Below are 26,823 nucleotides of genomic sequence, written 5' to 3'. Positions count from 1 at the left end.
TCTCATGCAGAGCAGGCTCCAAAACTGAGACAGTAAAAAATTTTAGGAATAAAAAAAAAATCTGCTAATCCATCTAGATAATATATGCATTTAAAATGGAGAGAGCGTTTCATCTTAGTTCAAATTGGACACATGTAGGTGCCCGTCCACCTTCAGAGCTCAGAATTCAACAGGGACCATCAGGTGTCACATTGTACAGACATTTTCTTGCAGAAACTCGCAGAGCCAGTGAGGACAGAATTAAAACCCTCCCTGTCCACAGCGAGTCCCTGCCATCCAAAACAGAAGAGAAACGCTGGGTATGCCTACAACAGGGAGAGCCAACTGGAGGCCCACAGAATTTGGATCCAGCTCCCAAAGCAGTTTTCCTTGGCCAGGAGGAGCTGGCTGGCTCCGAGGCCAACCATGTGGTGCTGCTCTTTGTGCTTAGGGCAGGGTGCACAGGGAGTTGTGTCTGCCTGATCTTCCTGGGCTCAGCTAACCTGCCCTACCCGGTAATAAAAATGGATTTCTGAATCTTATACAAGTTGTCTATCCTTGTCCCCATGCTTTTCAGCACACAGAGGAAAACTTATTTCGCTCATGGTCTGAGCTGGCCAAAGCCCTGAGCTCAAGCTAATATCCTGCCTCTCAGCAGGCCACAGTAATTTGGGCATGTAGCACATTAGCTGCAGCTCCACGGCTTCTGGTTCTCTTGGCCAGCAGCCAGAGTAAGCTCGTATTTGCCTTCAAAAGCCCATGTAGACATTGCTTATGAGCCTGGTAGTCAGAAGACCTGTGACAGAAGTGGAAAAATACTGCTCCTGCACAGTGGGAAGCAGGAGTGTAGCTTGTGCTTTACAATCTCTCCGTATCTTTTCCAAGTCCTGGGGACCTTCACATCTGAGCACATTAGCCCAGCCTGACCAGTCAGGCCTAAAACTCAGCGAGTTGTGCCTTTGCCAGTGTGTGTTGAACATGCAAATGCCCACACAGCAGTTCATGAAGTACCTGCCTACTTGAGATTCGATCACTCTCAAAGCCCTGCCTAATTTCTCGCATAAAGTCTCCCTAATCTCCAGGCTATCACTCCGTTTTAAACTGCCCCATTGATTTAGTAGCCTCTTTAAAAGGAGCATTAAAATTATTCCCCCTCTGCAGCACTGATCTGGTTCATTAATTACTTCACATTACCAGCATAAAACTTGTAAAGCAAAAGAAAATTGCAGCTGTGACTTGCAACTGCTCTCCCAGTTTCTGATCCCAGGTCTGGGCACTGGCTGTACTGGGCAGTTCCAGCCCCTGCCCTTGATGATGGCTGCACAAACACACTCAGAGCTTTTCACTGCTCCAAAAATCCTGACAGCACCACTTTGTGGATCAGGGTTCTCTGCACTTCACTCAGGAAACAATGTGAGTGAGAATCAGCTTTTGGGGTCATTTTGGATTCTTCTAACACATTTTCTTTCCTCTTTTCTCAGAGAGGAAGAAACCATGTGGCCCTCTGTCCCCTCTCCTCAGCCATTCAGAATCACTCTCCTCTGTACACAAGGAGTAAAAAGATGTATTTTCTTTTAGAAACCTGCAGATAATGCAGATTCAGTGATGGCTCTCCTCATCTGTCAAGCATAATGAGCTGGGCAGGAGATAACAAATATCAGAACTGCATCCCCATTGATTGTACTTAACTGTCCACAGGGGAGTGGGGTGACAACTCTCCCAGGTGACATCTCTGCCAAGTGACACCTGTCCCAGCTGGCACACTCCAAGTCTGGCCCCAAGGAGCTTCTGTGCTTTGTTGGGAGCAGCAGTGCTGACAGCACCTGAGCCTTAGCCCTGCAGCAAAGAGAACACAAGTATTGAAGACTCCAGTGCCCAGCCTGGCTGCAGGAGCTGAGCCACAGTTCCACATCCAGCCCATGCATGGGGAATTCACCCCTCCAGTTGCTGCAGGGAGTCTCAGCAGCAATACCAGCTGTAGGCTGTGCTCCAGGGCTCACCCCTGCCTCCCACTTCAGTGTTCCATGGTCTCCAGTTTCCTCCCTTCTACACCTCACTCTCCAACCCGGGAGTTTGCAGAATAAAGTTGTGTCGACTGACTATTCCTCAGCCTTAGCAGAAAGGGAACAGCAGAGTGATCATCTTCCCAGTGAGTCAGTACTTGCTGGAGGATGCATGACTCACTAGTCCCCACACGGGCTGCCTCCCTCCTCCCCCATCCCTGTGCCTCACCTCCAGCCTCTCCTGTTCCAATCCCACCTTTACAAAAATCATCTTTATTCATTAGTCCTTTCTGCTGTTACCTTCTTTGCTATGAGAAGCCTGGGGACAGGGAAAATTTAGCACTACTCCTTAGAAAAAGGTGCTACCCGTTTTCAGCACTCAGGTCGAGGTCTGCTGGCCCCTGTGGACACGCACACAAGCTGTGCAGCCACAAACCTGGCTGCAAAGGGACTTTCCAGGGAAGCCTATTAGAAACAGCAATTCCCTGCTCCAATGCATCGTTCTGGCATGCAGGCAAAACCCTAGTGTTCTTCAGCTTCCCCTCCTGTCTGCTGTTATGATTTCTCAGGAGTATTTCTCTTAAGAACCCGCTCCACTAAGAAGTTATGAACCCAGATTAAGGAGAAGCAGTAACTGCTGATTGAACCAAGAGGAGAATCAATGAGCCAGTGTTAGAAATCAAGGAACAGAGTGCTTTTCCCCCATCAGTTCCAGTGCAATGCTGTTCACTTCTTGCTTCCTGACTTTTACAGAGGCCTAGTTATTCTCATCCTACCCCACTGAGCTAATTTTCCGCCCAGAAACAAAGTTCTGGCTGCTCAGGATCACAGCAGGAAGGAGTCAGGATTTTATACCACAGAAAGGACATTGGTTGTAATACAGAAATGGGGATGGGAGAAGCTCGTGACCTTTAAAAAGGAAAGAAAGCAGTTTTCTTTTACCTTTTGGGACCTGTAGAAAATAAAAGCATGGAACTTCTGTAAATACAAGCTCATGGACTAGTGCTGGGTGCCAGATTTGCAGCACAAACATGCCAAGCATGGACTCCAACCCAAGCAGGGCTGCAGTAGCAGCAGTGAAATCTTTTGCAGCAAATGTCGTGTACATCTGCTGGGTGGAGTGGGCAGAAGAGCCTTTATCCCCTTTGTGGTGGAGTCCTTAATGGATGTGCTGAGCTGCAAAAAGGTCCAGCAAGAGTTCAAGCTCCTGCTCCTGCCTCCAGGTGTGACTGCCATGCAGACAGTGATGAAGGTGATAATTTGCTCAGCTATGAAGGTGATCTCTCCACAGGGAGGGACTTGCCCTGCCTCAGCCCACGCTGTGTTTTCCTAGGAAAAAAAGGCAGCTCAGCATCCCGTACTCTTTGGAACATAATATCTTTTGCTGATAATAATCACACGTTGTCATCATGAAGGGCAAAACTTCATTAGCTAGCCAGGCCTGGTTTCTTTAGAAAATAATCAGAAAACAGCTAAAACCCAAAAACCCCAGCACATTAATGTGACTTTACAGTGAGATGTTATGACAGCCTGAGCTGGATGGCTCATGCCAGTTCCAGCTCCTACCACAACACCCGACAGGGCAGACCCTGCTGGTGGGGGACCCATAAAAGGACAAAAGCCACAAAATCCACTCATCCAACCCCAAAACTGGGCAGTGGTTGCAAAGGGAGGGCATGGAGTGGATAGAGTGATTCAGAGAAAATTCCTCAGCTTTTTAAAACCGTCCCTGCCCAATGGAAATGCCAAATGAGTAGCAATTCTGCTTGCTTCTGTCTTGCAGTGAAATCTTTTGCCTGGAGCAGATTGGGATTAGCTCGTTACAGGGCAGCATGTATGACACATCCTGGCCACAGCCTGAGTGAGCAGAGGCTGCTCTCCTCGGGGCAATCCCTGCTTCTCCCTCAATCTTGTACAGCTCCACATAAACGGAATAAGGCTTGGTATAAATAACACTTCTGTCTCCCCTCCTGCTCTCAAATGCAAGCAATTTAAATCAGAAGCCTTTCTTACAGGGAAGAGCAGAAAGCCAGTGTTTTGAAGCCACTTTCTTCTCACTTGTTAACATTAAGCCCAGCCTTCTGCTCTCATAAATAATGCATATAGCTCTTTTTCCTCAATTACACAGTAGTGTCAGATTCCACACTCTGCCTTCCCAGAGTTACTTTCTGTCTCTTCTGGAGACAGCAAGGCCCACTTGGATGTCTGCAAGAGCCACAGACTCATTAGACTTGAAGAGGATCCTTTCCATCCACCAGTAAAAAGATTCACAACACCTTTGTCTTGGAGTTTCAGTAATTATCCCTTGCTGGACTGAAGTGCTGAGGAGAATGTGTTTACAGTAAACAGGTTTTGCCTTCTCCCAGCATTCATGGTGCAGAGTCTAAGTGCACTCCAGGATGCCAAGATGAGCTGAGCAAAAGGGTCACTGCACAGCTCATGGGCCAGAGTACACAGAGAGGAGAGGAATTAATGCTCCTGTGGGCCGAGCAGGGAGGCAGAAAAATCATGGGGAATTCAGTTTGTCAGGTGTGTCAAAAATGTGAAAACAAAAGAAAACAACCCCTCTTCTTCTCCTGCCCACCATCTTTTTTGATTAATTTAAACTTGCTGAGATGAGAAGCCAAGATTTCTGCTTTGCTATCAACAGCTTGCTCTCTATAGATACTGACTCATTACTGAGAGGCTGCCTGTCTTTATGCCTTAAACTAGGCAGCCAGAAAATGTTACACTGAAGTATTGCATGTTATAGATTGACAACATTTAAAACCTAGATGGCCAAGCTACTGATATAATTTCCATACTCATTAACCATGACATCTCCAGCTCTCCCCCACAGCATTCTGTCAGATTTAGCCAGACCCAAAACCTGTCTTAGCTGCCAGAAATCATTTCTTTACTCCTCCACGGATTGGCACTGCCTGAATGTGCTCTTCCCCCTCGGAGCAGAAGTTTACAGAAATCCCTTTCCCATTTTCCAGCTGTGCATCCTGCCTGCCCTGTGCACACACACGCTCTGTGAGCTGTCCACAGCCATGCCCTGTCTCACTGGCAAGCTGCCTGCTCACAAGCTGCTCCAACAATTGCCCTTGAGCACGAGCCAGTGCCAAGTCCCCTCTCAGGAGTTCATGCTCCGTGCGAGCTCTAACACAATCCTGCTGGATGGCTTCACCCGCACGCTGACATCGACCTCTTAGGGACCCCAGGTTTGCTGATGGCAACGAGCTGCTGAGTATTTTCCTGGCTAATATTTGCCAGGTTGTATTGTCAGAGCCGTCTCACAGACCAGCAATCTGTCAATAGCAGGGTCGGGCTTACAAATGCAGTGTGACACAGGAATGTAGAGCTCTCGGAGTTCTTGGTAGGAAAGACCGTTTCACACATGATGTGACACTGGAGAGCAAGCACAGCCACAGGGACACAAGGTGGGTGCTGGGCTGGGCCAGGAAACCTTATGTGGGCATTTTGAAAGGGAAGAAGTTTAACTGGTGGGTGTTAAAAGGGTGAGAGGCCATGTTTCCAAATAACTTATCTTACAAGGAGAGTAACTTTAGCCAGTAACAAATCCTGCCTGTGAGCGGGAAGAGCTTCCCAGGCTCCTGCTGCACACAACCAGAGCAAATGCCAGAGTGTCTGAGGGCAGGTCACCCTCAGTGCTTCACAGCTGAAGCACCATTTGTGTAAAAATTCCATAAAGACTGAGAAAGAAAAGAGAGGAAGAAAAACACCTCTGTGACACCAGGCTGGGGCATTCACCTGCAAAAGGGCACAACTAAACTCTGGCCCTGGCACCACAAGCATTTGATTAATGCCACCAAGTGCCACAGCATCAACAAGAAAAAAATGTTCTCACCCACCTTGTATCTGTGGGGAGAACAAATCACGTCAGCGCAGAGCACAGAGCTCACACGTGCCAGGGGTGAAGCCCTGGCTGTGCTGCCTCACAAGGCATGTTCCCTGCCCCAGGGGAGCAATGTGCTCCTGGCACCTCTCACGTACACTGATAACTGCTGGCTGTCCCCTCACGGGCTCATCCTAGGTCAAATTACTGTTGCCAGTATCACTGTGCTCTGCTCATGTCCAGCAGGAAACAAGGGAAAGATGCCTTGCTCTAATTCTAAAGCTGGAAGAATGAAAATACGTGTTCATCTTAAAAATCTCGCTTAAAACATGGAACTGGTCCAAATGCTTCACATTGGAGCAGCTCAGAGGAACAAAGAGAAGTCTTTCCAACAGACTCGGAACCCAGTCAGGAACAATGGGGCTCAGATTTAAAACATAACCCAGAACTGAGTTCTTGCAGTTCCTGGAAAATATGAGTGCTGGACTGATGCATTTTTTCATTCATTATTATTATCTCCCATAGACATTCATCCTGATCTTAACATCTTTATTGTCCACATAAAGCAAGTTTCCTCTCAAACAGAAATGAATGTTCCAGTAAATTTCCTTAGACAAAAACATAGAAATTAAACAACAAAAAAAGACCCCTTTATAACTTTTTAAAAACCATACACTTCATGTTGTGATTCAAAGTGCTCTTTGTTTCAGTAAGTATAAATCCTGAATTTTACAAAGAAAAAAAAGCAAAAGTGAGAGGAACAAAACCCTTGTGTCATAGACGGGTTAGGTAACAATTGCAGTGTTAGTTCCAGACTGATTACACCAAGAGGCAAATACTAGGTAAAGTCAGGGTTGTTATTTTGCCTCAAGGACAACAGATCTTTGTCCTGAACCCTGCAGTCAATACCTATAAATATTCTAAGTGTTGTCATAAAACTTTGAAAAACCTCTCTATCGGGGACACAAATATCAGACCTTCTGCTTTAGAATTATAGCAGAGTTCAGTTAGAGGCTGCAATTCACTCCTGAGCAGTGTAAGACAATCATTTTACATGCAATTCAGCTGATGTAAAAGATCTTTTTGTCTGCATCAGTCTTAAATCCTTTTAGCTGAACTCATTAGCGCTGGGGATAGGGAGGACCAGTATTATCTTAAAGCCTTCTGCAAGGGAAGTTAAACCTTCTCCCAGAGAGGGAACCACGGCCACAGAGGTGTCAGGGCAAGGGCTCTGGACACCTTAGAGCCCTCCCTGCCTCATCTTCAAATGAGCCTCAATAAATTAGACCTCCTGCAAAAATGCTGTGTGACCTCTGGCGAGAGAAGCAGTATAAAGCCATTGAACATTTCCTTTTATTATCAGTAAATACTCTTGAATTGGTTGGAATTGTTCCTGCCACTGATATCGCTGATCTCTGAATAGATAAACAAGAGCTGATTGATGACTTGTCTGCAAGATCTATTTCAACCACCCCCAGGCAGGATACTTTCCATGCGGGTAATAATAAATCTTACTACTGAATGTCATCAAATGAAAGAAAATTACTGTAAAAATAGGCACAGTTATGTATTTCTTATTATATAATATTAAGGAAGGTTTTTCAAAGATTCAAGGAGCTTTCATTTACATGTCTGATTTTTTTGGAATGTAATCCTTTTGCCTACATTTAATATATATTTTTTAGAAGCCTTGTAGAGTCAGGCAATGTAAAGAGACTCCTCAAAATAGCCTGTTGTGTAGTCAGGTCTGGAAGGTGAGATTCTCATCATGGCTGAGACTGAATAAGAACAATGATGTCCTTTCTCAACAGATACCAGGGCTGCCTTTTATTAGCACTTTTTATGTGGTATTTTCAGGTATCACTCGCACTATTTTGTTCATTTTATTTGCAAAGGAAGCAAATGGCATCCTTTCTGTCAGTTAACAGAAAAGGTTTGAGGGGAGAACTGTCACTCACTCTTATTGCTCCAAATTATTTTCTAAAAATGATTGTAGAGTTCCAGTGAAAAGTTCTCCCTTCGTTATGAGGGCAGCATTGAAAATGCTCCTGCCACATTATTTGTGCCAAGAAATAAAGATCTAAGCAACTTTCTAGGACCTGTTACACACAATAAAGCCAATGCTTTGTACCAGGGTGGCTGTGCTGCAGAGGAAGGAAAATGTGCAAATCTAAACCTCACATTCAAGATGTAAGCATAAGAAAAAGAGCTGTGAAAACAAGATTACAGGTGATCCACTTACCAAGTGTTGCATTCCACCATCATATTATCTGCACAGTATCAAAAAAACCCCTTTGTCCCCAAAGGCAATAATCCAGACAGAGAAAATGTGGAGATATGAGAAAGGGGCTGGAGAATAGAATTAATCTGAGGCAACATTTTCCTGCTCTCTCTGTCCTCAGTCTATGGAGGCCAGGGAGAGTTTGGGCTACAGAGCCTGGGGAGAAAAGGGACAGTGAAAGAAGCAACCTGAGGGAGAAGCAGCAGCTTGGTAGATTTGTCCTATGTGATCTCTCCTCTATGCAAAATCGACTTCTCCATTCTGGGAGCAATTTGTGCAGAGCAAAGATGGTGAGAAGGAAAAGAGAAGGAAGATGAAGAGAGATGGGAGAGTTGTGCAATTTGAAGGGAATGTATCAGCTCCTTAGGGATCAGAGAAGTTGCTGGCCAGAAGGATAAGTGGATGGTTCTGTAAAGACTGGGGAAAGCCAGGTAGTAGTTCAAAGGCAGTGGAAGAAGAGTCTGGTACTGCCAAAATTCAACACAACCATTGATCTCATGAATGGAACAGCAACGCATTGCACAGTCATTAATTTGGGGGTGTAGAGCCCAATTAATGAGACCGGAGAGCCTTGGTGGGGTGGTCAGAAGCATCCTGGTCTAGATATTCCTATTCTAGACAAGAAAAGCTATGGAAAACTTTGGACCTGCTCAATTGAGAATCAAAACCTACCCTGGGTCTGAGCGTCCAGGCAAACCCAGCAATATTTCTCCTTCTTCAGCCCTGACTAAAGCAAGCTGTGAGAGGATCTCTGCTTTGAGCTCAGGGCTGGGAAACAGAGGCACTTCTCAGAAGCCTTCAGCACGTAAGAAGGAAAGAAATAAGAAAGCCTATAAGAAGGAAAGAAATAAAAGACTTTGACTTATTAGTTTGTTATTCTCCAATCCCAACCATTACAGGACAGGCACTATGTTTATGATGGATTTATTTAGAGAACATTTTCTCCCTGCCCACATAACTGTGCTTCAGACTGAAGCCAAAGCTGTATGGGGAGGGGGATAAAAGATGCAGACACTTTTCAGGACCGTATACAACCCAGTACTTCAAAAGTGCACACAAGGAGATGAGCCAGCAATGAGGAGCTGGCTTGACCTGTAGGAAACTACATTCAATTTTTCATTGTAGCACAAAGTTCCCCTGCAGCTTTGACAGGCCCCCCATTGCAAGGTACAACTGTGAGAAGAGGACAGGAAATTCATAAAGATTCACACAATCTGCCATTTACTCTTCCAACAAGCAATTTCTATGCTCTTGGAAAGGTTTATTTTAAACTCAGCCTGAATAAAATTATTCCCTGACCATCTCCGAGCAGCTGTCCAGCACCTCTGACAAAAACCAGGTTTCCAGGTACCGCTGTTACCATTTCACCTGCAGTTCATAGCACATTGACCTCATCTCTAATACACATGTACAGACAAAATCACTGTGCCCACAGGGACCAATTTATTTTTCTATCACCTGTAGCTCCCTTCGGTTTATGCAGGAAGAAGCTGGCAGCCTCTAACAAGGAGTGTTATGAATAGCGTGGTAACGCCTTTCTTCATCCCTGTTAAATTTCTCATTTCATCTTGTGAAGTCAAATCCTGGTTTCTGCAAGGTCCCTAAAACAACCTACATTGATTATAATTGGCTCTGCAGTTGGACTGCATGTACTTTATCTCCAATTTTGCAGATTCATTGCCTACTACTGCTGTCTCCCTACATTTAGATAGTTATCCCACTGCCCTAGAGGTTGTTCTGGCAGCTGGAGGTTGTGACAGTTCTGACACAATACACAGGAGAGGTCCTTTCAGTAGAAAAGTTTCCTCTCAGTCCTGTCTGACCAGGAATTATGGCTTTTGCCTTGTCCTTATATATGTAACACCCCCTCTCCCCCATTAGAAGCTGAGCCCTCAGACAACTGCCAAACTGCATGGAAAAATCCTGGTGCACAGAAGAGGATCCGGTACCTTTGGGTGGTTTGTGATTTGCATTCTTTGTTACAGAAGCCAGTAAAAACAAGCCAAAATATCAACTTATTACTTCAGTCAGACCATTTGCATACAATTTGAAAGCACAATAATTCTGAATCCATGTCTGAATCCTTATGTTGCTGATGCATAAGGAATAATACAACAGGATAAAATCCAATGAAAAATGAAGCTTTTCAACAGGCAAAGCTAATTCCACTGAGATGGATCAAGTCATGGCTGCTGAGGATTTCAGCATTCAGGCACCTTTGTGAACTCTATGATAAATTTGATCTGTTTTCTCCAAGTAAAATCAAAGCCAAGCAAGCTTCACTGGCACGAAGACTTCTCACATTTTGGCTGCTTCTGTTTGTAATGACCAATGTCCATGGCTCACTGGGCTCAGGACAGATGCTGCTCCCCAGACCTGCACCCTTGGCACTATGTTGTCCATGAGTAACTGGGGTCACTTCACAGATGGAATAACCCCACTGTGGACCAGGACACTCTTTACGTGTTGCTTCACCGTGCTGTGTTGAAACGCCAACTCTCCAGAGTTCCACGGGCTTGCTCCCATGTATTTTATCCTCTTGGTCACAAATGTATCCCAACAGTGCTTCACACAGGTCTCCTGCTGCTAATGCATCCCCTCCCGGGATTATCTATGTGCTCCTGGTACAAACCCTCTGATAAGCAGCACATCCAGCACTATCAGCAACGCGTTATGAAAGGAATGTCGTGGCAAAGCGCTGCCGAGTCACAAGACAAAAACCACCCCGGTGTTTACAGCAGGGTAGGAAATACCACATTAAAATAAAAGCACAAGGGAAGATTGCACACACACTTTGGGGTGGAAAGAAATCCAAACCACCCCTAAGCCCCTGGTTCCTTTGTCATCGAGTCAGTGCAGTACAGAGAAGATTTGTTTGGAGTGAAAGGCTTTTTGTGAAGCTTTATCTTGGCCTCTAGCACACAGAACTGACAACCCTGAAGTGGCAAAAACCACTTGCCAAGTGCCACATTCAGCGAACAAAGGAACCCAACACCATGCATGGAACAGCAAACTATCAGCTCCCAGGGGGAAGTGTCATTTTCACATCCAGTTTGCTACACCAGAGTGGGAGAGAAGCTCCAACTGTTTTGAATTCATGTGTCAAGTCAATCACAGGAACAGATAATATTGGAGTTATATAAAATTTCGGAAGGAACCCCCACCCACCACCTGTAACACTCACTCGCCACTGTCAGAACAGTTCTGTAACTGAAGACAGCACCAAAGAGAAGTTGTCCTTACGGCTTTCTGCACAGCAGATGATGGGATCATTACAATTTATTCTACATATGAACTGAGAAAGAGAATAAGTGTTTATTTTTATTCCCACCAGAACAGTATCTAAAAGTTTCCACTGGACTCTAAGTGCTACTTGCTTGATTTTAGTTTAAAAAGTTTTGCATCTTAACCCAAAAACTTGAATTTCAACAGGCAGGCAGGCAGGCAGGCAGGCAGGAAGGAAGGAAGGAAGGAAGGAAGGAAGGAAGGAAGGAAGGAAGGAAGGAACTGCCCCACAGATGACTTCAGCCTGTTTTGATGCAAGGCCTCGCTGTCCCACCAAGGGAAACCAAACCAGATCTGGTTTTGTTTCCTCCTTGTACCTTAACCAAGACCTAAAAATGAAGGGATTTCTATTCACCTGCAGAGGTAGTGTTGGTGTCAGAGCTGGGAACTGAGAAGCAAAAAGCCATGTCCAGAGGAGGGTGGCCCCAAGACCCCCATACTAGAGCCAGGGATGGTCTCAGACATTCTGCTGGGCACTGCAATGCAACGAGCTTCCTCCTAGCCACATCTAATCCAGCCAAACTGCATTAACAAGAGCTTGGACATGCACTGAGGAGCTGAGCCTCTCCAGCTTTTCTCCCACACAGAATTAGGAGCTTGCATAGGGTAATTTCTGAGCCCAGGCAGAAGAACTTTGTGTGAATAGTACCTAAACGCATTCTCGATGCCATGTGCAGAACCACAGGCTCCCTGATGCTGCAAGTCTCACCTCTCAACCTTCCCTAGAGCCCTCCTCCCCTCCTTTGTACACACTCAGTGCTAAACCCACAGACTCAAGTTTTACCTTCTGCTGTGTGACAGGACACCAAGGAGGGATCACACCTGCCCTGATTTCCCCATCCACCATTACCCAAATTAAAGCTACACCAGCCCTGTCCTCTTTCACGAGCACTGAGTGAGAGCAAAGGGAGAAAACCACAAGGGGAACAGATGCTGTGGTTTGAAGAACAAGAGAGAGAGAGAAAAAGATATTGCTCTCTGAAAGCATCCAGAAATGTTCCCATTCAATTCATTCAGGCCTACACAAGATCAGGGAGAGCACAGGACTACTGTGAGGAAAATCTAGGTCACATATGATCACAGCAGCACAGCTGCCATCATCTCAATGGCCATGTGAAGTGAGGACTGCAGCAAGGACCTCTGCTGAAGAGGTTTTTTTTTTTCAGTCCTGTTTTACAATTTCCCCTCATTAAGGTGTATTTTCCGGCAGGGCTGTGAGTACATTGGGTCTTCAATTGGGGTGAAGGATTTAGCTATAAATCCCAAAAATGATTCAGTCAGTGGAATTTCTGTAGGATCATTTAAATAGTTTATAGGCTGCCAGGCAGGATTTTAACCTCCTAACAGTGACAGGAACAGTGTTACTTTCCTGTTCTTTTGAATGCCAACACATTTCTTAGTTCTCTTTGTTTCATTTCTGTTGTGGATACACATTGCTCCCATTTTCATTAGGGAAACAGGAATCTTATGCTGTTTTAAAACACCTGTGAAAACTTCTTGAAATCCCCTCATTCAGTGCTCTCTTTTTGTTAAATACACAGGTCAAACCCTGTGGTCCCTTCTCCCCTTTCAAACAGAAAACTTAAAATAAATGCATGCACACAGAAAAAAAAAAAGGGAAAAAAAAAAGAAAGAACTAGGACAGCACAGCCCCAAACCATTATCTTTTTTCTTTATATTTAAGCAGACCCTCCAGCACCTTCTCCTCTCCCCTTTTCTACACCTGAATAAAGCCAGGCAGGATCTAAAGCCCAAATACTGAACACTCCTGCAATTCAGGAGATTAGAGGGAAAGGACAAATGTTCCTGGGTGCCATGAAGTTAAGCCAAGCATCTTGGAGCAGCATTCATTAAGGAGCTGTGCCAAAAGTCCTGGCGCAGGCAGCTGGAGCAGGAGCAGCTGCGGCTGGGGAGCAGAGGAAGTGCTGCACAGCACAAGGCAGGAAAATAATGCACACAGGGAGCCTTTGGTGGAAGTGAGGATGTTACAGATAAAGCTTTAATAAGGATTTGTTCCCCAAAACAAGTAGCCCAGACAGCAGAGCAACAGGAAGTCAAATCACCTAAGTGCACAGGGACTGACTCACACCTATTGTGAGACCTGGCCATTTGTCTCCCATGGTTTTCCAAGCCCGGTGATGCTGCAGCCCTTTCCAAGCCCTGGGACCAGCACAACTGCTTCCAACCTCAGGGAAAAGCAGTGACACTGGGGGCTTAGGGCAAGGACTCCTTTGAGTCATGGCTGCTAATTATGTAACTCAGTATGTGTGGAAAAGAGATATTTTAATGCATGGCAGTTCAAGAGCAAAGGCTCATCTCGGTATCTTAAGTAGTGTGTCCTTTACCAGGGACTAGAAGTAATATCTCTGCTATAATATTAAAAAAATCTGACATAAAATCAATCCTGGCTGGAGATCTTGGGTGGTAGCTGACCCTGGCAGCACAGCCCTTCTGCCCTCTGTCAGTCTCTCCCTGTGGAAGTTCAGGGGGGATTCCAGTGGTCCTTCAGATCCATCAGCCTCCCTGAGATTTGGGGGACTGGGTGAAACCTTAACCTGTTCGTGGCTGCCAGGCTCAGATTTTGCAGCTAGCTGAGGAGCCTGTGTTAGCTGGTTTGAATTAAGAATTCTAATCAGATGAACCAAGTAACTTTCAATCAAATTAGGAGAACAGTAGGGTTTGTTCTTAATCCACAACCATTTAATCTACCGACTCATTAGCTGTGCACAGGCTCTATGAATATGTATATCTGGAAGGGAAAAAAAATGTCTTTGACCTTGATGGGAATGATAACACACATCTCAAGTAGGTGTGAGCTCACCTTCCATCACATTCACTTTATTATGTAGATTCAACAATTCCTATTGCTCTGAATCAGGGTACTGAGAGTTACAGGCAATCCCGCAGCCAATTAGGGTCCTGATGAACCTGGAATGATTAGCACAGTATTTACAGCCAAGCTGCCTCCTACCAATTTGCATGCAAATAAAAATATATCTGTTTCACCAGGCCATTCTAGGCGATATATAAGAGGCTCCAACAACTGGGGTGAGGAAGAGAGGAAACACATTCAAAGACAAAAGATTCAGAGCAGGATTTGGTTTAAGATCTTGAATATACTGTTCCAATACATCAGTGTCATTTGTGCAGTCCCTAATGAAAAACTATTCATACAATTCATTTTTTTAAAGAATTTAAATCCACATACAAAAATACTTAGCCACCCTATTTCTGGAATGAAGATCTCAGCTATCAGGAACATTTCGTCAGTTTAAGAAATTATTCTATACTGCTAAGAAAAATAAAGTCACAGGCAAATTCTGAGTTTCATCTGATTTCCCGGTTTATACTTTATTTCTCCTTTTACTGAAATTAATGGGGGAGTTTCCTTTGACTGCAACAGAAGTAGGATTGCAGAAACCCTCTCTTCCTTAGGTCTGTTTTGCTCCTCTTGCGTTCCATTACAAACACTCCCAAAACTGACCTTGTCCACACTTCCTGCAATGAGAGTGGCAGAACTCGTACTAAAGGCGGTGGGAATTAGGCCCAAGTACCTGATGCAATTTGGGCACTACACCTGGAAAATATTTCAATATGAAACATTTGTGAAGCATAGACACTGGCTTGGGCTAAAGACAGCCCTGGGGATCAGGGGCTAGGAAAGAATCTGACTCGAGTATCTAAGTAGGACTCTTGTGCAGCTCTTGCTGGAAGTCTCCCTCTGGAAGCTGTAACAAAGCTGGGGAGGGAGCCAAGAAAAGTCATCTCCTGTTCCCTTTCTCACTTGGGTTTTCATCATAGAGAAGACCAGGCTGTCCCATCAGAGCGGTCCAGAGGCAGGAAATGGGACAAACTAAAGAATACAGCAAGGGAAGGGGCACTAAACCCCAGTCAGGCAAGAAAGAACCCAAGCAGGACCATGGCAGGGGACTGCATCTGGCAACAGCTGTAACGATGAGAAGCAAAATGTGGATCTCTGCTACGTGATACCTAGCAAAATCCTGCTAAAACGGGGAGTGCAAGGCAAAGAAGCCGCTGCAGACTGATGGGCAGAATTAAAAGAAGGGCTATATTTACTTTGTGTTCTTCTCCTGTTCAGCCATTCTGTTTCTATCTGTTTGCTGTCTCCATTGTTGTTTATTTTAAAAGCCCCCATGGACCAGAAATTCCACACTTGTGATGAAGCCCCTGCAGAAGCAAGTTCTTCCCTCAGCAACAAAGCAAATGCCAGCAGAGAAGGGGCTCCCGCTGCAGAGGCAGCGCTGCCCTTAAGTGAACCAGCATCTACACGTGCAAAGCCTTCCTTCCAAGTGGGGAAGACCTTTTAACTTGACTCTGCCCGTATCAAGGGGATTAAGGGTACCATTTAACTCAGCCCAGCTTCTCAGCTAACAGTATCCTTGCACGCACCTCCACTGCTCTTTGGCAGCTCTGTGCAAGTTCACTTGAGCCAGCTCTTAAAGCTTTTATCTTTAAAGCCAATGTAGATAAAAAGTTCAGGAGGCCATGGAGATGCAACCTAAAGCTGCCCCTCTAACGTTGCAGGCTTCAGATGAACGAGGGAGCAGCAACAGCCGGTGCCTCAGTGCTTTCACCGAGCGATCCCAGACACAGCTGGCCCTGCCGAGCTCGCCCCGCCACGTCCGCAGCAGGATTTGCCCGCCCAGCAGCATCCCAAAACCCCAGCTTCTGAGGAGAATCTGCTCACAAACATCATCTGTTTCCAAAGGATGGCTTGTGCTGGGGTGAAACGAAACAAGTCCAGTTGTTGCGTTTCTTTTTCCCTGTGGAGCAGGTTCAGGCCAAAGAAATTTAACCGCTACTCAGCTGTTTTCTGCTGACATCGCTTGCATTCCTCCCTCTTCTCAAATAACATTTGGAACTCCCTGCCAGATAGTGCAACTTGATATATGCCCTGATGATAGAGGGTGGAGGGGAGGAAAGTACATTGGCTAATATTTTTCCATTACAAATCTAAACGACCCAATCTACAGTTTAATCTGCAATAAAAACAGCAATTTCTGAAAGCTGGGTCACTGACTCGAGGCCAACACTTGTATCCGAAACCTTTACACACAGATCACTTTTAAGGGGTTGTGATAAAATTACTATCAGTGCAATTTCCAAGATACAGCTTTTGAAGCCACCCAATGGATTCTGAGCCCCAGACTCCTGATCTGGAGACAAGATGTGACTCTGCTTGGAGTGGTTCAGCTGGCAGCGGTCATGGTGCCAACAGCCTCATTCAACCCCGATGAGATTTTTCCTTCCCAGGTACCTCAGAGATCCTTCAGTATTGAAAACGATGGTTTGCCTTTCATGAACTCAAGTCTCAGTGGCTGCCACCAACGGAGGAAAAAGCCGGCATTTACCACACAAGGGTTTTCCTATACTAATGGCAGGAAATACCACAAATACCAGCATGAAATAAAGATCCACAGCCCCTCCAAATGCCACATGAATTAGCAAGGTAAGGGCTTAGAATTTCTGGTATTTAGATGTCAATGCTCCTCTATGTGTTTGGAAATTTGGGGGTTTATTACTGCCTTTTATCCACAAATATAAATTTGGCTATTTTTGCCTCTTGATCACAACAGCAGTGCTCTCAGAATTAATACATTTCAAAAATACGCAATGGGAATGATATGTCAGGAAAAGAAGAAAACACAGTTTTGGCTGTGCCCCTGCTCTGCAAGAGAGGAAAGACAAAATCCTTTCCTTTCTGTGGGGACTGAACTATGCTGGGATATTTGGTCCATTTACTTTACCAACTCCCTGTGTTTCTCTCCCAGGGCTGGGAGAGCAAAAACATGATGAGAAATTTTACTCCAATGTCAGCTGGCCTGAAGACAAGGAGTACAGAACCCTCTGAGGGAAGGCAGTTCCCCAGAGGGTCACAACTAAGAAGTATTTCAGCTGTAAAAGCTTTGCTCTCCCCATCAGCACAGCCATGGCTACTGGATGTGCAGCTGGAGATCAGCCCCTGTGAGCTGCACAGACAAGGACGGACAGACAGCCCCTTTCATTCCTCACACCCCAGGATTACTGACCATTTGTCTGGCTGTACATCCTAAAGATGGAGTCTGAACCCTGGTGCAGGCACCAAAAGCATAAATGTCCTCAGGCTAAACAAACCCTTTAGACCACAGCAAGTTTCCACTTTTTCTATTACTTCAAGACTTATCACCTAATCTAAATGATACCACCAACAACCTGATTTATTCTGCGATCACCTCTCACTTGGTCCAGGGGCCAAATACCACTGGAGCATGACAGAATGTGCCAGCAATGAGTCCTGGGTCCACCCTGTCCCCTTACAGGTCCCTGAGAGCCCCTACTCATGCTGCCAGAGCCTGCTGGCCTAACCTGATACAGACATTGCTTTATTCCAAGCAGTCACTAAAATATCTCTTTGTAAGGGATTTCCAAAGTATATTCATCACAAGGTGTTCTCCAGTCCTTCACCCCTATGGGGACATTCTTGGAACAGCCAAAATTCAGTTCTCTCTATGTCTCAGAGTCAGGATGCAAGTTAGTTGGCTTGGAGCTGGTAGGAATAAATCAGCTTTTAGAGAGAATAAAAGAAAAGCGTGACAGAATTTGGTCCTTCTCATTCAAAAGACCTTATCTAGCAGCAGAGGGAGCGAGGAGGGCAGATTCACCTTCAACATGATAATCTCCTGCTAGCTCTACTTACAGCATTCCCAGCTCCTGCCCTTCACTGGATGCTGAGCACGAATGTAGGAATGAATCACTGCTGATCTTGGCAAAATACCAGTCTCCCTCCCTTTGCTCCAGCTTGGAATAATCCCAATTTTCCAAATGGCTTCAGTGAATCCAGGATTTAAGTTCAGCTATTAAAAAGTAGCGGGAACCCATAAATCACAGCTTTATATCAGTGAGCTCTTTGATGCATTTAAAACAATTACTGGGGAATATATGATCTTCCTAAAAATAACTATTTACGTGAACACCAAGAGAGAAGCTACTGTCAAAACAGAATACATGGACAATCCAATCTCCACCCTCAACCCTGAAGGCAGGCACGAAGACTCTCTTCACTCTATTTTGCTGCTCACAGCTGTATTAGAATGGATAATATGCCGAAATGACACATGCTTATGATGATGTTAGAGCAGCATAAAAATTATGCAGTAAATTAATGTATGCAGCAGATTAATGTATGCAGTAAATTAATATATGCCTGCTTTCAAGGCCAAGAGGATGGAGATCACCAGCCCATAGGAGGTCATTTTTTTCACCCATCAGATTGCTCACAATATGGCTTGTAATTATAGACTTTTACACACCAGGTTTGTATCAATGGTGACATTTCATTCCTGCCATGGATATGGACACAGGAGTGCTGGATCAGGCAGAAAGAGCTAATCTAGAAGCAGCTCAAAGAAGAAAGGAGATTAATTCATTCTGCAGTCCACACCTTGCCAGAAATTTTTACCAGCAGAACTTTCCCAGCCTGCAACCCACAACATTGCTCTGCCATATGCAGTTTTCAGCTTCTGCTGTTGTTGTTTTCAGGTTTCCACTAATGCTACTGGTCTGTCACCAGAGCGTGACAGGGTCTGTGTATCACACAGATGTGGTTCCCACAACAGCAGAAATGGGAGTTGCCAGCTCTGCTGCACATGTGGTGACAAAATATGACTTGTATTAATTAGGTTTTGGAGCAGAGAACAGGCTTTTATAACAGCTGTCCCACTGAAGAGGTTAGAGCACACCAACAACCGACCCGAGTTAGGACAGGGCAGGAAACCACACACCAGAAGTACATCAGCTCCAGGTCACAGGAAGCACCTGTGGCACCAGATGCTGCTCCTGAATATCTGCAGTGGCAACAGGAACACAGAACCTCTCTGCTCCCATCAGCTCTTTTGCAACAAGACAGGGCCAACACACAACTTCCACCACCGAGGTGACCCCTGTCATTAAACCCACCCAACCTGCATCTCAGCTCTGAAGCCCACCCCATTAGTGGTGGTGTGTGATGCCACAGAGCTGCCCTGGTCAACCTGCAGAGAAAATCCACACTGTCCTGGGGATCCTCCAGGTTGCAAATCCATGCTGGAAGAAAAACCCTACCTTATGGATGCCAGGACCACGGAGACACTCCAGCCTGCAAGGAAGGCTTTTTCCACAATGGTTAGAGCAGGCTGGGACAGGAAGAGGGAGCTCTTCCACTGTCCCCTGCAGAAACCCAAACACAAGGACCTTCCTGAGTTTTGTTCTCTCCTTCCCAATCTTTTGTCTTTGCTCTTACAGCCCCAGATCCCTTCATCTTCTTTTGCTGCTACTTCCACCACCCCTTCACCAAGAAACAGCACACTGCTGCCAAGCTGGCAGTGCTGGAATCCAGCAATTTGCACTTCTGAGCCTCCCTGATCCACCTTCCCAAGGCTTGCTCTGTGGTTCTGCTGGCAAGAGGCTACCAGTGAAAACAGGCACAGAGATAACCTGGTGGGGGGCATCCAGCTCCAATTGAACACAAAGCTGGGAGTAGGATTTACTGCACAGAGCATTGAAAATCTTTGGGTTTGGCTTCCTCATGCATCAAACTCTTGACTCTGCTCTGTGTGCACGAGATGAATGTTATTGGTACAACCCACTTAGGAAATCTCTGAAAAAGATTCAGCCACTGCAGCATGATGAGGGAAGATGTCTTGATTTAAGAACACAGACATTACTAGAAAGGGAGAAAAAAAATAAAAGGGTCTCTTACTGTTCTGACATATCAAAAGGAGACTAATGAACCACCAGTTCATAGAACGACCCTGCTCTTCATTTCAGAGCCAGGCTGGCCTTTTGTGTTAAGGACACTGAATAACAAGAGCAAGAACAAACAGAAAGAACCCTTTCCCCCTGCCCAAAGTAAATCCTGAAATGAAATAATTTAAAAAACTACACCCTTCTGCCCTACTTTAAGGTCCACATAAGAACAGATGAAAAGTTTTGTTCCATTGGCAAAACTGAATCAAGGCTTTTGATCCTCAAAGATCTCTTAATCGCTTTGCACATTGGTTCTTTTCATTATTTCAAACATACTTGAAGACAGACACTTTCCTCTCTCCCTTTTTTCCTTCTTTTTTTTTTTTTTTTTAAAGACTTCTCTGTGTTTGGGCCATTTCCCAGCCAACTCTGTCAGGATGGCAGACAGCTGTTTGTTCTTTGCTCCCTGTGAGTTTCAACATATACACACGTTGATCTGCATTAGCAAAGTCCAAAAAAGCAGGATCCTTGCCACCAAAAGTGTTCTAGCTCACAACATCCACCTCTTCACCCTTCTGGTGCTTAAGAAAAGTTCCAAGGAAGATTATATGCTTCTGGTTAAAAAAAGAAGGTAGTTGTTGGTGGGATGATTGCTGGGTTTTTTAAAGCTCGACTCAGAATTGGAGTCTCCGTCGCATCAAACTGAACTTAAATCAAGGTTTCTCAGCAATTCCACATCTCTGCAATTCTAGGAAGTCAAATCTAGCAACAAATCAGCAATTCTTAAAAAACCACAGGGATAGAATTTACATTAACACAGGGCATCTTAACACCCCTGTGAGATAAGTCCAGATAACTGGAGTCAGAGTTTTTCAACAAATATACATAGAGGACCTTTGGTTTTTTATTAAAGTCTTAATCCTGCTCTTGCACTCACTGCCCAGCTGAATGGGCAGAGACATTTCCTGAAGTGAAGACCATTCCCTGCTTGTGCAAGACTTTGCAACGAGTAGGTTCCCAAAAATTAGACAACAAATTATGGACAGGAGAGATGGGAGGTGGAGTGAGAGTTGGCCAGCTCACGAGCCATCAAGGGGGATGGATAAGATCAAAAACAAACTCCACCTGGAAAGCTACATGTAGGCAGCAGAGTAGAGCAAGTTTAATGCGTTCAGAGCCTGAGGCATTGTTTAGCAAGTGGGTGGATGCTTTTTGAGCCAACTTCATCTACCCAAATGGTGTCAGAGCCATTGTAAACTGCCTTGTTAAATTATGGTCACAAAGCAATCCAGAGCCGAGGAGGGCCGGCAACAAAAGGCTGCACAACACAAAACAGGCACATGCCTTGTTGTGCTACAGGAGGCAGGTAATGGCAGCACCTGCTCTGCAGGAAACCTTCATCACCCAGTGCAGGCAACACAACCAGCCTGAGCCCCCCAGGGCTCGGGAGGACACTGTCTCTATGTGATCTAGACTACCTCAGCCAGAATCCTCCATGTTTTCTTGTCACTAACAAGAGGAAAGAGTCTTTCTGCTGGATGTCAAAAGATCTGACTTATACTTCTGCTTGCAGCTGTCAAACATAGCAGCCTCCCTCAGCCTCTTCTGTCTTGACTCCTCTCTTTTTTCTCATATATATCCCCTAAAGGCAAGGGAAGTCTGTAAATAAATACGGTACCTAGCCCCACACTGCTTGTACTGATAGCCAAGCTTTCAGATTCAGCCACAGTAAAGCAACATTTAGACCCTGCTCATTTATTCCACTGCACCAAATGAGTCAGATGAAACACAGCTGAGACCACACCAGCCACCATTGGCCCCACAAACCACTTCAGTGGCCTCAAAGAGAGATGAAAACCCCAGATCCCTGCCTGACAAGTGTCCTGCCTGCAGCCCTAGGGGTGTCTGCAGGCAGAGAGCAGTGCCCAGCTCCAGCCCACACAGACCTCATGGGCACTGGACACATCCACACAGCCAGAGGACAAAGCAACTCCAGGGAGATGAGCTTTATCCTCATCAATTTTTAGGAGCAAACCACTGCCCAACATAACAAGCATGTTTTCCAGTGTTCACCAGAGTACAAAGCTTGACAAGAGAGGACTAAAAGGAAACCCGGGATTCGAGCCACCTCCTGACCAGTTTTCCATAATGGGAATGCCAGACATGGGTTGGCAGCTGGAGTGTGGCAAGAGAGAGCTGCTCCGTAGGGCCTCCTTGAGGACACAGCTCCCTCACCTTCACAGCCATGGGGTTTCTCACTGTAGGGGCCTGACATTTTGCAACACCTTCCTGCACCTCAGTCCCACATCTGTCACAAGCCACAGCCAAGTTCTGCACTTCGTATGGATTTCTAAATATCTTACCTACAGTGTCCTGCGGCTGGCAGGGTAATTTCCAGTTCTGCCCTTCCCAGTGCACGTTGTAACATTAAACTTTATTTTACTTGGCAGCCAGAGCTCACTTTTTAAACAGCTGTGAGCAAAAGACCCCTCAACTGGTGCAAATAAACATGGTTTTATTTTTAATTTGTAAATTAAAACAAACAACTTGTGTTCCAGTCAGTGCAGTCCACATCTATGGATCCATAAAACCCCACACAGAGCAAAGGAGACCTTCTGGCCTCTCCAGTGCTCTGAGAAGCGCCTGGTTTTACCCTTAATATTGCACATTGATAAGGACAGGAAACTTCTGAGGCATCTCTGAGTCCTTTTTGCATAACCCCCTGAAATCTGAGGCCTGCTGTGCAGACTACAGTTTCCACTGAAATAAATGTCCAACTGAGCAGGAGATAGGAATTAAACCTAGAGCATAGGTTTAGCCTACAGAGAACTGAAACTATGGAGTAGATCTGACTAGATTTTGTCCATGGTCTTATTCCTCATGGTAAAGGCAGGCTTGTAAGGACCGCATTTGGGAACTACCAGCAGCAGCAATCTGCTGTTTCCCCAGGAACAGCAGGTCTGAATGCCCAGTAAATTTTTATCCTCATTGCTGATGGAAGTAGTTTTATTCCTGAAAAACTTAAACCACTGAAGCCCAGCACTTAAAAGCAAGTTGGTCATACCTCACCCAGCCTGGCTCCCTGGAAACACAGGAGTGACAGAGAGACTGAGGCAATGTCTGCAGGCCTGGCGTCACTGCGCTGCCACTCCACACACAGCTCCAGGAGCAGGAGCAGCAGATGGAGAAGGATTGTTCAAATGGCAGAGCTGGTCCTTCCTTCGGAGACATACGGCTCTAGCAACAGAGGAAAACAACCAGTGAGGAGGTTTGAGGAGAGCAGTTCTGGAACACATGTGAGAAACAAATGCAAGGCTGAGCAGAGGCTCTGGAGCTTTTGTTGTTCCTGGCATGGCACTATGTTGGATACACAGGGTCTTTTTCAAGTAGGACCAAGTTTAAATGAAACACCTGATGAGTGAATATTTCAAACTACATCCTCAAGATAGAGGAGATTGCCAAAAGCCTGGGTCCTGCAGTCTCTGGCACAGCACAAGTCTCTGCCATGAAGTAAAACCCAGAAGGTGAAGATGCATCGAGCATGCACAAGGCTTCCAACCTAGATGTGCCCACACATGCTGCTGTATTACAGAGAGATGCCAAGAGCAGAGCTTTTTGAGTTAGAAAGGCATACAGGCAGGCAATGAAAGAACTTCAGATTTGTGCTAAGTTCCCTTAGCATATAAACTATATCTACTATAAATATACACACGGTTTATTTATATGTAGTAAAGGCACAAGGGCTCAGGAGCACTTGGCTCAGTTTGAGTGTATGTCCCTCCCACAAGCTTTCTGCAAAGGTTTAGGAAACCTTCTGCTCCTGTCTTCCTCTGGGTTGGGTTGTTACATTTGTAAAATAAAAAAGTCAATCCTTCACCTGTTTCTGGTTCAGATCCACTTGCATCAGCATTGGTATTGATCACTAAGCAATTCAGATCACTAATTTCTCTGTGAGCTAAACATTAGTACTAGTGCCACTAGAGCATGGTGAGGGGCTGCCATTCTGCTACTGCTCCTTGGGATTGGTTTGGGTTACTGTTATTGGGGAAAGAAGAGGAAAATCATACTGCAAAATTCACCAGCTCAGGATGTCACAGTATTCTGAAGCTGATCAGTGCAACTGGGTGGGTCAAACAGCTTCACTGTGGAGTTTGGAGATATGAGGCCAGAGTTTTCATTAGTCCCTCCTGTGGATGCTGTAACTTGGAAGATTGTTTCCAGTACCTCTTCCCACCAGCTTTTCCCAGTTCAGCCCATTACTTGTGGGAGATTTGTGCAAGAAGCCAATCTGCTATTCTAATGCAACTCAAAGCCAACTCCTTCAGTGGACAAAATACAGTCAGAGCAAATTTTGTATCTGCTTTCCCAAGGTCCCTTCTCTCAAACAAATAAACAAAAAAAAAAAGTTTATTTTTATAGAGCTTGGCTTAAAAAGCCAGACTTGGAAATGTACTGAGTGGAGCAATTCTCCAGCACCACCCAAAACTAGCCAGCAAAGGAAATCTCGCCAAGGCTGTTAATTTGACGGCTGGAGGGAAACGAAACCTATTGCTGCCATCTGCACAAAGGAAACAGAGGCAAAGCAAACCCCCCCGCTGTGTGAGCAGAAAGAAAGGTTCAGCATAGCAGAGACAACACAAACCATATGAGACACTTGTTAAACCCCCTCCCTGCTTCTTTTTCCAACACTAAATGCTGCAGGACAATGATCAATCTATTCAATAGAAGCTTCAGACAAGACCCCAGGACCATCAGTGGTGCAGGTCTGTTTTCCTACAGATTCTGGCACATTGAGGCCCTGCTCCCTGGTAAATCTTTAAGACAACATGAATAGTTTGGATATTCTGAGCCCCACAGATGGTTTGGATCTAAAGACCTTGTGCAGACTGCAGTGGTCATGAAACTCATCCTCACAGGGAGAATTTGGGATGCACCACATTTTTACTGTTGCTTGTACTGCTCAATTTGTGAAGCAGAATAAATAAGTGAGCTTTTAAAAAATAAAGGTAGTTTGAAAAGAGCTTCATCTACTGTGACGTTTTGGTTCAGCTCATTTCACTCCAAAGATAAGCATGACTCTAGTGTGGGCTATTGCCCAGGTGAAGAAAACCTCTCCCTCAGTAATCCTGCTCTGGTGGGGGTTAATCTGCAATCACCTCTGTCTGTGGACCGGGCCCCTACAGCTGCACCAACATCTTGGGCTGGAAAACTGGCAGGAATACCTTGGTAGTGCACCAGGAGGCTCTGGGAATTTCATTACATTTTCCACTCACCCAGCGTGTCTCCGGAAGGCCATCTACGGAAGAGAACAGAACCAGCGTGTTGCCGCCCAACCCTCTGGAATTTCTCCTTTCACACCCACTGCCTAAGCACAAACACCCTCACCCCAGGCCAGATTCTGATCTTCTTTTATATAGCAAAACCCACAATCTACTAATATCAGCTACAGGCTCTTGCTGCAACATCTACTGACCAGCAATCCCAAGGGGGACAAGTCCTCCCCTCCTGCCTCCAGCAGTGCTTAGCACTGATTCTCCACTGCTTCCAACTGAAGTCACAAGAAAAAAAACACATGCCAGCACTGTCCCTGGAGTAGAGGGACTGGCACCCCCCCTTCCAGGTTGAACAGTGGCTCTGGTACACGTTCAGGCTTGTTGCAGCCTGTCCCTCAAGTGACCCTTGCAGTGGTGCTGTGGCACTCCAGCACTTTTCAGCTTTGGAAGAAGCTGCAATTCACAGAGCCAGCAGGGGCAAGGGGTGAAGAATTTATCAGCTCTGCAGTTCATTTTGGAGAGGGCACAAAATGCAGCTCAGCTGGATTCATTCATCTCATTTGAGCAGATGTGAGGATATCCAGCGACCTTGTTGAAAACAGACTCACCTGGAGACATTCAGAGATTTGTACTGAAACCAGAGTTCTTCCAGAGAAAAGTTTGCACTTGGTGATTGCAAAATTCTCCTTGCAAGCAAAAAATCCTCCTGCAAATAACAGACCACCAGCAGGGTCTCACACACAGAGACATCTCTGTGCTCCCAGAATTTCCATAGGAGCCAGAAAGAGGAAGAAAAGGTGTAAGACCCGGGAGTCCTGACTCCATGCCTGGTAAAGACCGTTCCCTCCTTACAGGAGGACATATGTCACTTTTTCAGTATGTTCACAAGACCTAGGGGACAATCAAGCAGACATGCTGCCCCAGGCATCAAAATGTCACTTGGCAAACTAATGAGGGGTTTGGAATGTCCCCTCCAGATCTGTCCAGGAGAGACGTGGCACCCCCAGGGCTGCGGTGCACGAGCAGCCTCAGTGCTGTGCCCCGAGGTGATGGACAGCTGTGGTGTGAGCAAACCTCTCTCAGCAGGACTAACTCCAACTTAAAAATTGAGCTTCTGTTTCAAGTCAGATTTTCCCCTGATGTGCCTCATCCTGCCCGGAGACAAAAATAGAGGAAGTGAGAAAACAGACCTTTATTACCAACTGCAATCCCCACTGCCCAGCAACCAGTTCTACGCTCCCTGTCAGCCTTGCATAAAGACAAAATAATAAAACCAACAGCCCGCACTACCCACAAAATAAAATATAGACAGCATGAGTCTTTATGCAGCTCAGTCACCACGTGTCTGCAAGCAGAGCAGAGGAGAGCTGCAATCCTTGTCCTACACACTGTCTAACCTCTGCTCCAGCTCTGAACGTGCTTCAGGAGGGGACCACA

General features: G+C 45.6%; 1 long non-coding RNA gene across 2 annotated transcripts; it reads right to left on the bottom strand.

Annotated features, from left to right (window-relative positions):
• Positions 1-26,823, bottom strand: LOC138116427 (uncharacterized). 2 transcript variants are annotated; one of them, XR_011154140.1, is made up of 5 exons: positions 25,587-26,823; positions 25,387-25,409; positions 23,991-24,148; positions 23,178-23,350; positions 1-1,815 (listed from the first exon to the last, which is right to left on the bottom strand). It is a non-coding gene; the product is annotated as an uncharacterized lncRNA (long non-coding RNA). The 2 variants fall into 2 exon arrangements; XR_011154139.1 differs by lacking the exon at positions 1-1,815 and having other exon boundaries at positions 22,673-23,350.

This window comes from Aphelocoma coerulescens, chromosome 10 (genome assembly GCF_041296385.1).
Source record: "Aphelocoma coerulescens isolate FSJ_1873_10779 chromosome 10, UR_Acoe_1.0, whole genome shotgun sequence".
In the NCBI taxonomy this organism is placed as follows: Eukaryota; Metazoa; Chordata; class Aves; order Passeriformes; family Corvidae; genus Aphelocoma; species Aphelocoma coerulescens.
Note: the sequence above shows the minus strand (reverse complement) of the source record. Positions and strands in the feature narration are given on the sequence as shown.